Here is a 7,908-nt window from a genome sequence, read left to right as displayed (position 1 = left end):
CGAACTCCGTTTCTGGGGCAACGTTGACACCGCTAGGCAAGCACTTTGCAAGCATTTCGGGAGGATCTAATTACTAACCAACAAATGATACCATACGTCTGTTTTTAGGGAGGTCCCTGGACAGTCTTTTAAACTCCGTCTAATTGCTCATTTTCTTTGAAGGCAATGTGACATAGTGATCGTCAAAGTCTAGTTTGAATCCTAAAACGGCCACTTGAGCTGGAGCCTAGTCCGAGTAAGCGCCCTTACCTGAACATACAGGTTGCAGGCGTGTCCACGGGGCACTGTGAGGGTTAATACACTCGAGCGATAATGCACTCCCTAGCCTACAGGGAGCTCTAACACATCGGTACATTCCCTTCAGAAATGTTTTCCTATTCCAAACCCGCCTTCCTATTTTAGGGCCTTTCAAAGTTAGGAATGCCTCTTTTCTGTGGACCAGACTGCACTTTGTTTTGTTTATGTTAACCGTTTTTATTCCATACAATCATTCTCTGCATGCATTTTATAGCTTTCCTTTTTATGATGGATGAGCCAGTATTGAAACTTGGCTACTAAGGCCCCTAGTTTACGTTCGGTTCACTGCTGTGTCGTGCGTTCTGTGGGTTTTGACAAATGTATGACATTTTGGCCCCATTGTATCTTACAGAGTAGTTTCCCTGCCCCCTCCCCCATGCTCTGCCTACTCATCCTTCCCTCCCATCCCCAGCAACCAGCGATCATTCTCTTGTCTCCATGGTTTTGCCTTTTCCAGAATGTCATCTAGTTGGATTCATACAGCACGTAGCCTTTTCAGATCGCCTTGTGAAGTAATTCACATTTAAGGTCCCTCCGTGTCTGTTCGTGAAATGATAGTTCGTTTCCTTTTTTGCTGAAGAATCCATTGCCTGGATGGACCACAGTTTATTTATCCATCCACCTACTGAAGGATATCTTGGTTGCTCCCAGGAGTTGGCGATTATGAGTGAAACTGCTCTAAACATCCGTGTGCAGGGTGTATATGGATGTACATTTTCAACTTATGAGTAGATACCAAAGAGTGCAGTCGCTAAGCCGCATGGTAGGATATGTTTAGTTTTCTAAGAAACTGTCGAACTGTCTTCCATTTTGTATGACTTCCATTTTGCTTCCCCACCAGCAGTGAACGGGAGTTCCTGCTGTCCTCACCAGCATCTCATGTTGTCAGTGCTTTGGATTTTAGCCATTCTAGTAAGTATGTAGTGGTAATTATTGTATGAATTTGCAGTTGCCTAATGACATACAATGTGGAGCGTCTTTTCATATGTTTGTCATCTTTTTTGGTGAGGTGTCTGTTCAGATCTTTCGCTGATTCTTAAAAGCTGGGTTGTTTGTTTTCTTATGCTGACTTTTAAGAGTTCTTTGTATATTTTGGATATTAATGTTTTGTCCAGTACGAGTTTTGAAAATCTTTGTCTTTTCATTCTGTTTCTGCTTTGTTCTTTCCACTGCAATGAAATGGAAATGTGGGAATGTTAAGGGACAGAAACCAGTCAGAGGGCTTCACTCTGTCTTTACATTTGTCGGATGCCACACCGAGCAGTCCCCAGTGGCACTTCCTGGTGCATTCATCGATGTGCCAGAAATGGATTCCTCAGTGTTTGCCGAGCCCTTGACCCAGAGCTGGCACAGGTCACTTGGCAGTGGGTGTAGACCCTGGGGGCATCCAAGTCACCTCCATGTAGGGACAGCCAGGCACTTTCAGGGGGCTTGGCCACTGCTGACCCCTTTTATTCTTTGCCCGGAAGACAGAAATCGTGGGCCTCCAGTGACGTGCCCCCCCATAACTTCTTCAACCTTATTTGGGACACAAAGGCTGAGTTCCTCTGCGATTTATTTATAGAGACATGCGTAGAAAAAGAAGAAGTAAGCCAGTTTTTAAATGCAGGCTTCAAGCGGGGGCTGCAGGTGTGGCCTGTGGCTCCTCAGTGCATCTGTGACTCCTTTCTGGAACACCCCCCCCCCCCACACACACACACACAGACCTTCGTAGGGCCTTGGCAGAACAAAAGACAATAAGCTAGACCCTTAATCCTGTCTGCTTCCCACAGGATGGAAAATCAGTGCGTGGGCAGTGAAAGGGAAGTCCAGCCTCACGGAGGGGCTTTTCCTGTGGGTCTCCAGAACATTCCTCCCACCCCACCCACCTCATGACAAACTGAGGCAGTGTCCTAATGCTTCCGGATAACACAGCGTCTGAGGCTCTGAAGTTCAGTGTGAAACTTGTTCGGCTGTATTGGAAAGCACGGCAAAGAGAAAGTGAGATTCTCCGCAGTGTGTATGGCCCCAGGGAAAACAAATCATTGTGCAAAGCTGGTTCTGAATCCCAGCTCCCTCCTAAATCGGACTTTCCGCCTAATGGAAAGTGGAGGTGTGTTTGCTGTGGCAATTCATCATTCTTGATTGAATACAGTTGGAAAAGTCCAGTGAAAGTGGCAGAATGCAGTGGGCCAGGGGCTTATCCCAGGGCCCTCCGCGCGCCGTCTGGGGGGGCCTGAGAAACGTGCACTCCAGGGTCCACCCGGCCCCACAGTGCAGCATACCTGGGAGGGGTGGGGGTGCTGAGCGGGGGCATCTCATAGGCTTCCGGGCTGCTCAGATGTGCACTGATTTTGAAAATCATGAAGTTAAAAGCACAGAGTTTAGAAACTTAAAACCTGGATTGTAGATGCGATGTCCCGAGGCTTCAGAATAGCTAAGTATCTTCTCTGAAGTTCAGTATTCATTGAATATGAATTAATCCAATATTAATTGTGGGCCTACAGTGTTGCCTCATAATTCCTTGAACCTTATGTGGGACACAGAAGACTGAGTTCCTCCTTGTTGTATTTACAGAGACACGTGGAGTAAGGATAAGTGAGCCAGTTTTTAAGCTGAGGCTTCCTGTAGGAGTTGCAGCAGCCGTGTGACTTTGGACAAATATGTAAGTACCTTAATTAAGCTACCGAAAGTACGGAGGCTAAAGTGTTTGCGACACACGCTAAAACATATGAGAGCTTCTCTGAAGATAAGGAAAAGGGGTCTCAGAAAGTATAGACCGTCCTTCTCTTCTGCTACTGTGTTTTATTCCATAGGAGGTAATGGTAATGACGAGGTTTTGATCCTTATCATGCACCGGGCATTATCCTAAGCACTCCATGCCTTATTTAATCCTCAAACAATCCTTTGAAATAGGTGATGATTATGATACCCATTTTATAGATGAAGAAGCTGAGGCAGAGAAAGGTTAAGCAGCTGGCTTACAGTCACACAGCCAGTAAGGTGCCGAGTCAGGGTTTGAACGTGGGACCCCGGAGCCTGGAGCCCTCCCGTCTCCTTGGGTCTGCAGCCCGGTAGTAAACTGAAGGAGGAAAATTGCAGTCCACTTCCTGGGCAACAGGGGGAGTCTAGTTCCCCTTTAGCAACCATATGGTAAGAATGTTCAAATAATTATCATTCCGGAGCCTACAGCAGAGCTTTCTCTGATGAGAATTACAAATTGTATCCTTCTTGAGATGCTTACAGTCTAAACCTGAGACGCCCAGCTTGGTAGCCACTAGCCACAGGCGGCTGTTTAGGTTTAAATGAACTGATCAGTGGAATATGAGAGTCCAGCTATAGACCCCACACAGACACCAAACGCTGATCTTCAATAAAGGGACAAAGGTGATTCAGTGGACAAAGAGTGATCTTTTCAACAAATGGTACTGAAACAATTGTATATTCGTGTTGAAAAAACTGAACAATCCCCGCCTTGCCCCATATGCAAAGTAGTGCATTTAACGGTCCATTTAACTCAAAATGGACCATACATCGAAAGGAAAAAAGATCTATAAAATTTATAGATGAAAACGTAGTGAAAAAAGCTTTGCGACTTTGGGCTAGGCAAAGATTTCTTAGGTGCTCCACTGAAAACATGACCCATAAGAGACTAAATTAAACTGGGCTTCCTCAGAATTGAAACTCCCCTCTTTGAAAAACATTCAGAAATTAAAAAGACAAGTGATCACCTGGGAGAAAATATTTGCACATCACGTATTTGATAAGGGACTTGCATCTAGAATATGTAAAGAACCTTCAAAACTCTGTGATAAGAAAACAATATAATACAAAATGAACACTTCACCGAAGAAGATATACCAATGCCAAATAATCCCATGAAAAGATACTCAACATCACGAGACAGCAGGGAAATAAAAATTAAAACCGCAATGAGAGGGGTGCCTGGGTGGCTCAGTCGGTTAAGCGTCCGACTTTGGCTCAGGTTATGATGGTGCAGTCTGTGAGTTCAGGCCCCTCGTCAGGCTCTGTGCTGACAGCTCGGAGCCTGGAGCCTGCTTCCGAGTCTGTGTCTCTCTCTCTCTCTCTCTCTCTCTCTCTCTCTCTCTCTCTGCACCTCTCCCACTCACACTCTGTCTCTCTCTGTTTCTCAAAAATAAACATTAAAAAAAAAAACCACAATGAGATACCCCTATAGACCCATCAGAATGGCTACAATTAGAGACTGATCATACCCGTTGTTGGCTGGTTCTTGGAGGAACAGGCAGGAATGGTACCACCACTTTGGAGAAGTTTGCCTGTTTCTTAACAAGGTAAACAAAACACCCACCATGATCCAGCCATTCTACTTTTAGGAATTTACCCAAGAGAAATGAAAGCCTATGTCTCTGCAAAGATTTGTGCCAGAATGCTCATAGCAGCTTTACGCGTTCATTGCCAAAAAGTGGAAACCACCGAAAAATCCATCAACAGGTGACCTTGTGGCATCTCCACATAATTAAATATTATTCAGCAATAAAATGAAACCAACAGAGACCACGTGGGTGAATCTCAAAATAATTTTGCTGAATGAAAGAAGCCAGACCCCCCCAAATATATATATATATATATATATATATATATATATACAGAAGGCATGATTCCATTTACGTTATATCCTAAGGAATGCAAATTAATCTCTAATGACAGAAAGCAGAACAGTGCTTACCTGAGTGTGTGCATGGGGGGTGGGGGTGGGGGCAACGACAGAGGGATATAAAGGGGTGGCATGAGGAAACTTCTGGACATGCTCTGCATATTCACTATTGTGATTGTGGTAATGCTTTCACAGGCACATGTGTCAAAACATCAATTTTTACACTTCACGTGCAGTTCATTGATGCCTTTTATCCCTCAAAATGGCTGTTGAAACTTTTAAATGTTTAAATAAAATTTAAAATTCAGTTGCCCTAGCCGTATACCCAGTGCTCAATAGCCTCATGTAGCTAGTGGCCACCGTATTGGATGAGAACATTCCCGTTATAGCAGAAAGTTCTATCCCACAGTGCTGGTACAAACACAGCATCTCCTGCCCCAGGCTGGCAGGAAGTTCTACTAAAAAGGAACGTTTCTTCTGGCCAAAGAGCCCACTGCCCCTTTTGTCTACAGAGCAAAATGGATGGTGGAGGGGAGGGACATTTGTCACAAGCAATCGTCTGCCATCAGGACAGGCCATTAGAAAGGGGCCAGGTGGCAGGTGCTGCTGGGAAAGGGGGTAGAGAAACCTCAGGCTGAGCTCTGAGGCTGGGGAGACCTCCTGCTAAGTGACTTGGGAGGAGGAGAGGGAGGAAGGGGAGGAGGAGGGAGGGGCGCAGAGGTAGCACTGACAAGTGGCAGAATCGTAGAAAGCTCCGTCTCCTCTAGCGATGGATCTTTTGGTTCAAACTGGACGAGGAGACAGGACCCTGGACGGGAAGGGATGGGGCCGGATCTCAACAGGATTAAAGACAAAAAGCCACAGCCGGGAGAATCCAGGTCTCCTGACGCTGGGAATCTAAGGTGTTGGTGATTAGGAAACTAAGTAGACTTTGTGATTGTGTGAGGACTGTCGAGCACGCCCCTTTCTTCAGTCGTACCGTTTGGGAGCACAGGTATCTTGCTCTCTACCTGTGTTCCTCAGACTCCATGCACCCTTAGGTGACCTACCTGTCCAGTGTGGCCGGGGGGAAGCCACAGCCCCTCCTGAGAATAAGTGTTTAAGTGCGTGAAATCAGGCACACAGAATTACAAAGAAACCCCCGGGGGTGTTAAAAGGCAGTTCTGTGCCCAGAGCCTCTCTGTGCGGACCGGGAACCTCACTGCAGGGCCAACGAGGCCCCGCGGTGAATCTGTTCCGGCAATTTGGCAGTTCTCACCCCGATTCCGGAACGCAACGGAGTGAGGTGTGGCTGCCCTGGAAATCGGGCCTTTTGGGGATGTAGGGAAGGAGCCCACAGGACAGAGGACTCCTGCCCTCCCCAAGGGCGGCCGCAGGGTCGTCTCAGCCTGTCCTGCGACCAAGTTCAGGCTCCAACTCCTCCTCCTCCAGTATCTATGTTTGAAAATATCCATTTGACAAAAATATGTTGGGGCGGAGGCCTCAGTGCAGCGCTGGGATGAGACCCTCACGTTTGGGGGCGCAGGGGCTGGAGGAGGGGGCGGGTGGCCGGGGGGTCGCGACCCCACAGCCTCCCAGCGGGGGGTGCCATTGGGGTAGGGAGATGGGGGAGGTCGCATGCCCCCCGAGGGCAGCCTGGGGCCGTGGGGTCCCCCGGCTCGCTGGGCGGCTGCGGGAACGGCGAGGTGGGCGCACGGGGGGGGGGGGGGGTGAGACTCCCCGCGGCTCGATCCCCAGGCGGGCGGGGACACCCCTGCTCGCCTCTCCTGCCCCTTGTAGCACCGAGAGAGAGGCGCCCAGAGGACCTCCCCGCTCCAGAGGAGGCTGCCCCGAGGGCTGCTGTAATGCCAGGACGGGGGATGCTGACTGTCCAGAAAGATGCTGGCGACAGCCCGGTCCCACCTGCGGTGGCCCCTGCTGAAGGCCGACGGGGCCCCGGGAGGACGAGCCAGCCCGGCCGCCTGCACGCTCGGAGCCGACGGGGGCGTGGAGGCCGGGCGGGGAGGTGGGCGCCGGCCAGTGCTCGTCTGCAAGGAGGCCAGAGAGGACACTTTCCAAGAGGCGCGAGACACAGCTTTCCCCAGGGCTGGTGGTCTTGAAAACGCTCCCCTGCTCCCATCAGCCCATCCCCAGGGCCTCAGCCGGATTGCGCCCTGGAGCCCAGACTGGCAGGCAGGCCGGCCCACGAGGTCTGGAAATTTTTCCTTTGGGGTATCTTCTCCCCTTCTCCATCGCCCCGGGATCCTACCCAGCTGCCTCAGGTTTGCGGTCTCCGCATTTGGCTCCATCGTGAAAGGAGAAGGGAGAGATTGGACCTGGGAATATCTGCGGAACAAGAAATGTCTTGCGCATGTGAGCACTCGGTCGGTGCTGGGTGAGTGAAGTGTCCTTCCCAGAAGCAAGAAATGATGATTCTCTGAGTGGACGGTTTAGGACCGCAGGCCTGATTAGAAGAAATCATGAGGGCTTCCCACCCCTGGATCTTTTCCCGACGGAGACAAGAAAAGGCCCTTCTGAGCCGTCAGCCTCCTTAGAACAAGCAGATGGAAAGGCAGGAAAAAAACAAAGCAAAAACAAATGGCCTCATTTATCTATTTTTAAAATGATACATGTGAGACATGAAGACTTGTTCAAAAACATTTTTGTGTTGAGAGTTAACAGTTAAAAACCCTGGTCTCGGAGCCCCGATCTTAATTGTCTCCCCAGGGATGACTGCTGTTAATGTGAAGCGTGATCACTCATCCCACTGTCCTCTGGCCCCTGGCCCCTGGGCCTCTGCCTTCCTCCTGGGACCACCTGCTGTCCCACCCAAGCCAGCCGCACCTGTAGGCCTTTGCGCTTAAGTTTCTTTCTACCTGGAACCTCCCCCCACCTCCGCCCTTTCTTTTCTCTTCTGGGAAGGGGTATTTTATTTTATTTTTATTACTGTATAACCTTCACGTAGTAAAGTGCACAAACTTTGAAGTGTGCAGCACAGTGAGCTTTTACACAATTCT

General features: G+C 49.1%; 1 long non-coding RNA gene across 1 annotated transcript; it reads left to right on the top strand.

Moving 5' to 3' along the window:
• On the top strand, nt 1-4,224 carry LOC124517073 (uncharacterized). The gene is made up of 3 exons (XR_006963292.1): nt 1-1,209; nt 2,070-2,277; nt 2,854-4,224. It is a non-coding gene; the product is annotated as an uncharacterized LOC124517073 (long non-coding RNA).
• The last annotated feature ends 3,684 nt before the right edge of the window (nt 4,225-7,908 follow it).

Source organism: Lynx rufus, unplaced genomic scaffold (genome assembly GCF_022079265.1).
Source record: "Lynx rufus isolate CCGP_SWC_20201006 ecotype Redwood Valley unplaced genomic scaffold, mLynRuf1.p SCAF_20, whole genome shotgun sequence".
NCBI classification, from domain to species: Eukaryota; Metazoa; Chordata; class Mammalia; order Carnivora; family Felidae; genus Lynx; species Lynx rufus.
This window is presented reverse-complemented; position numbering and strand designations above follow the sequence as displayed.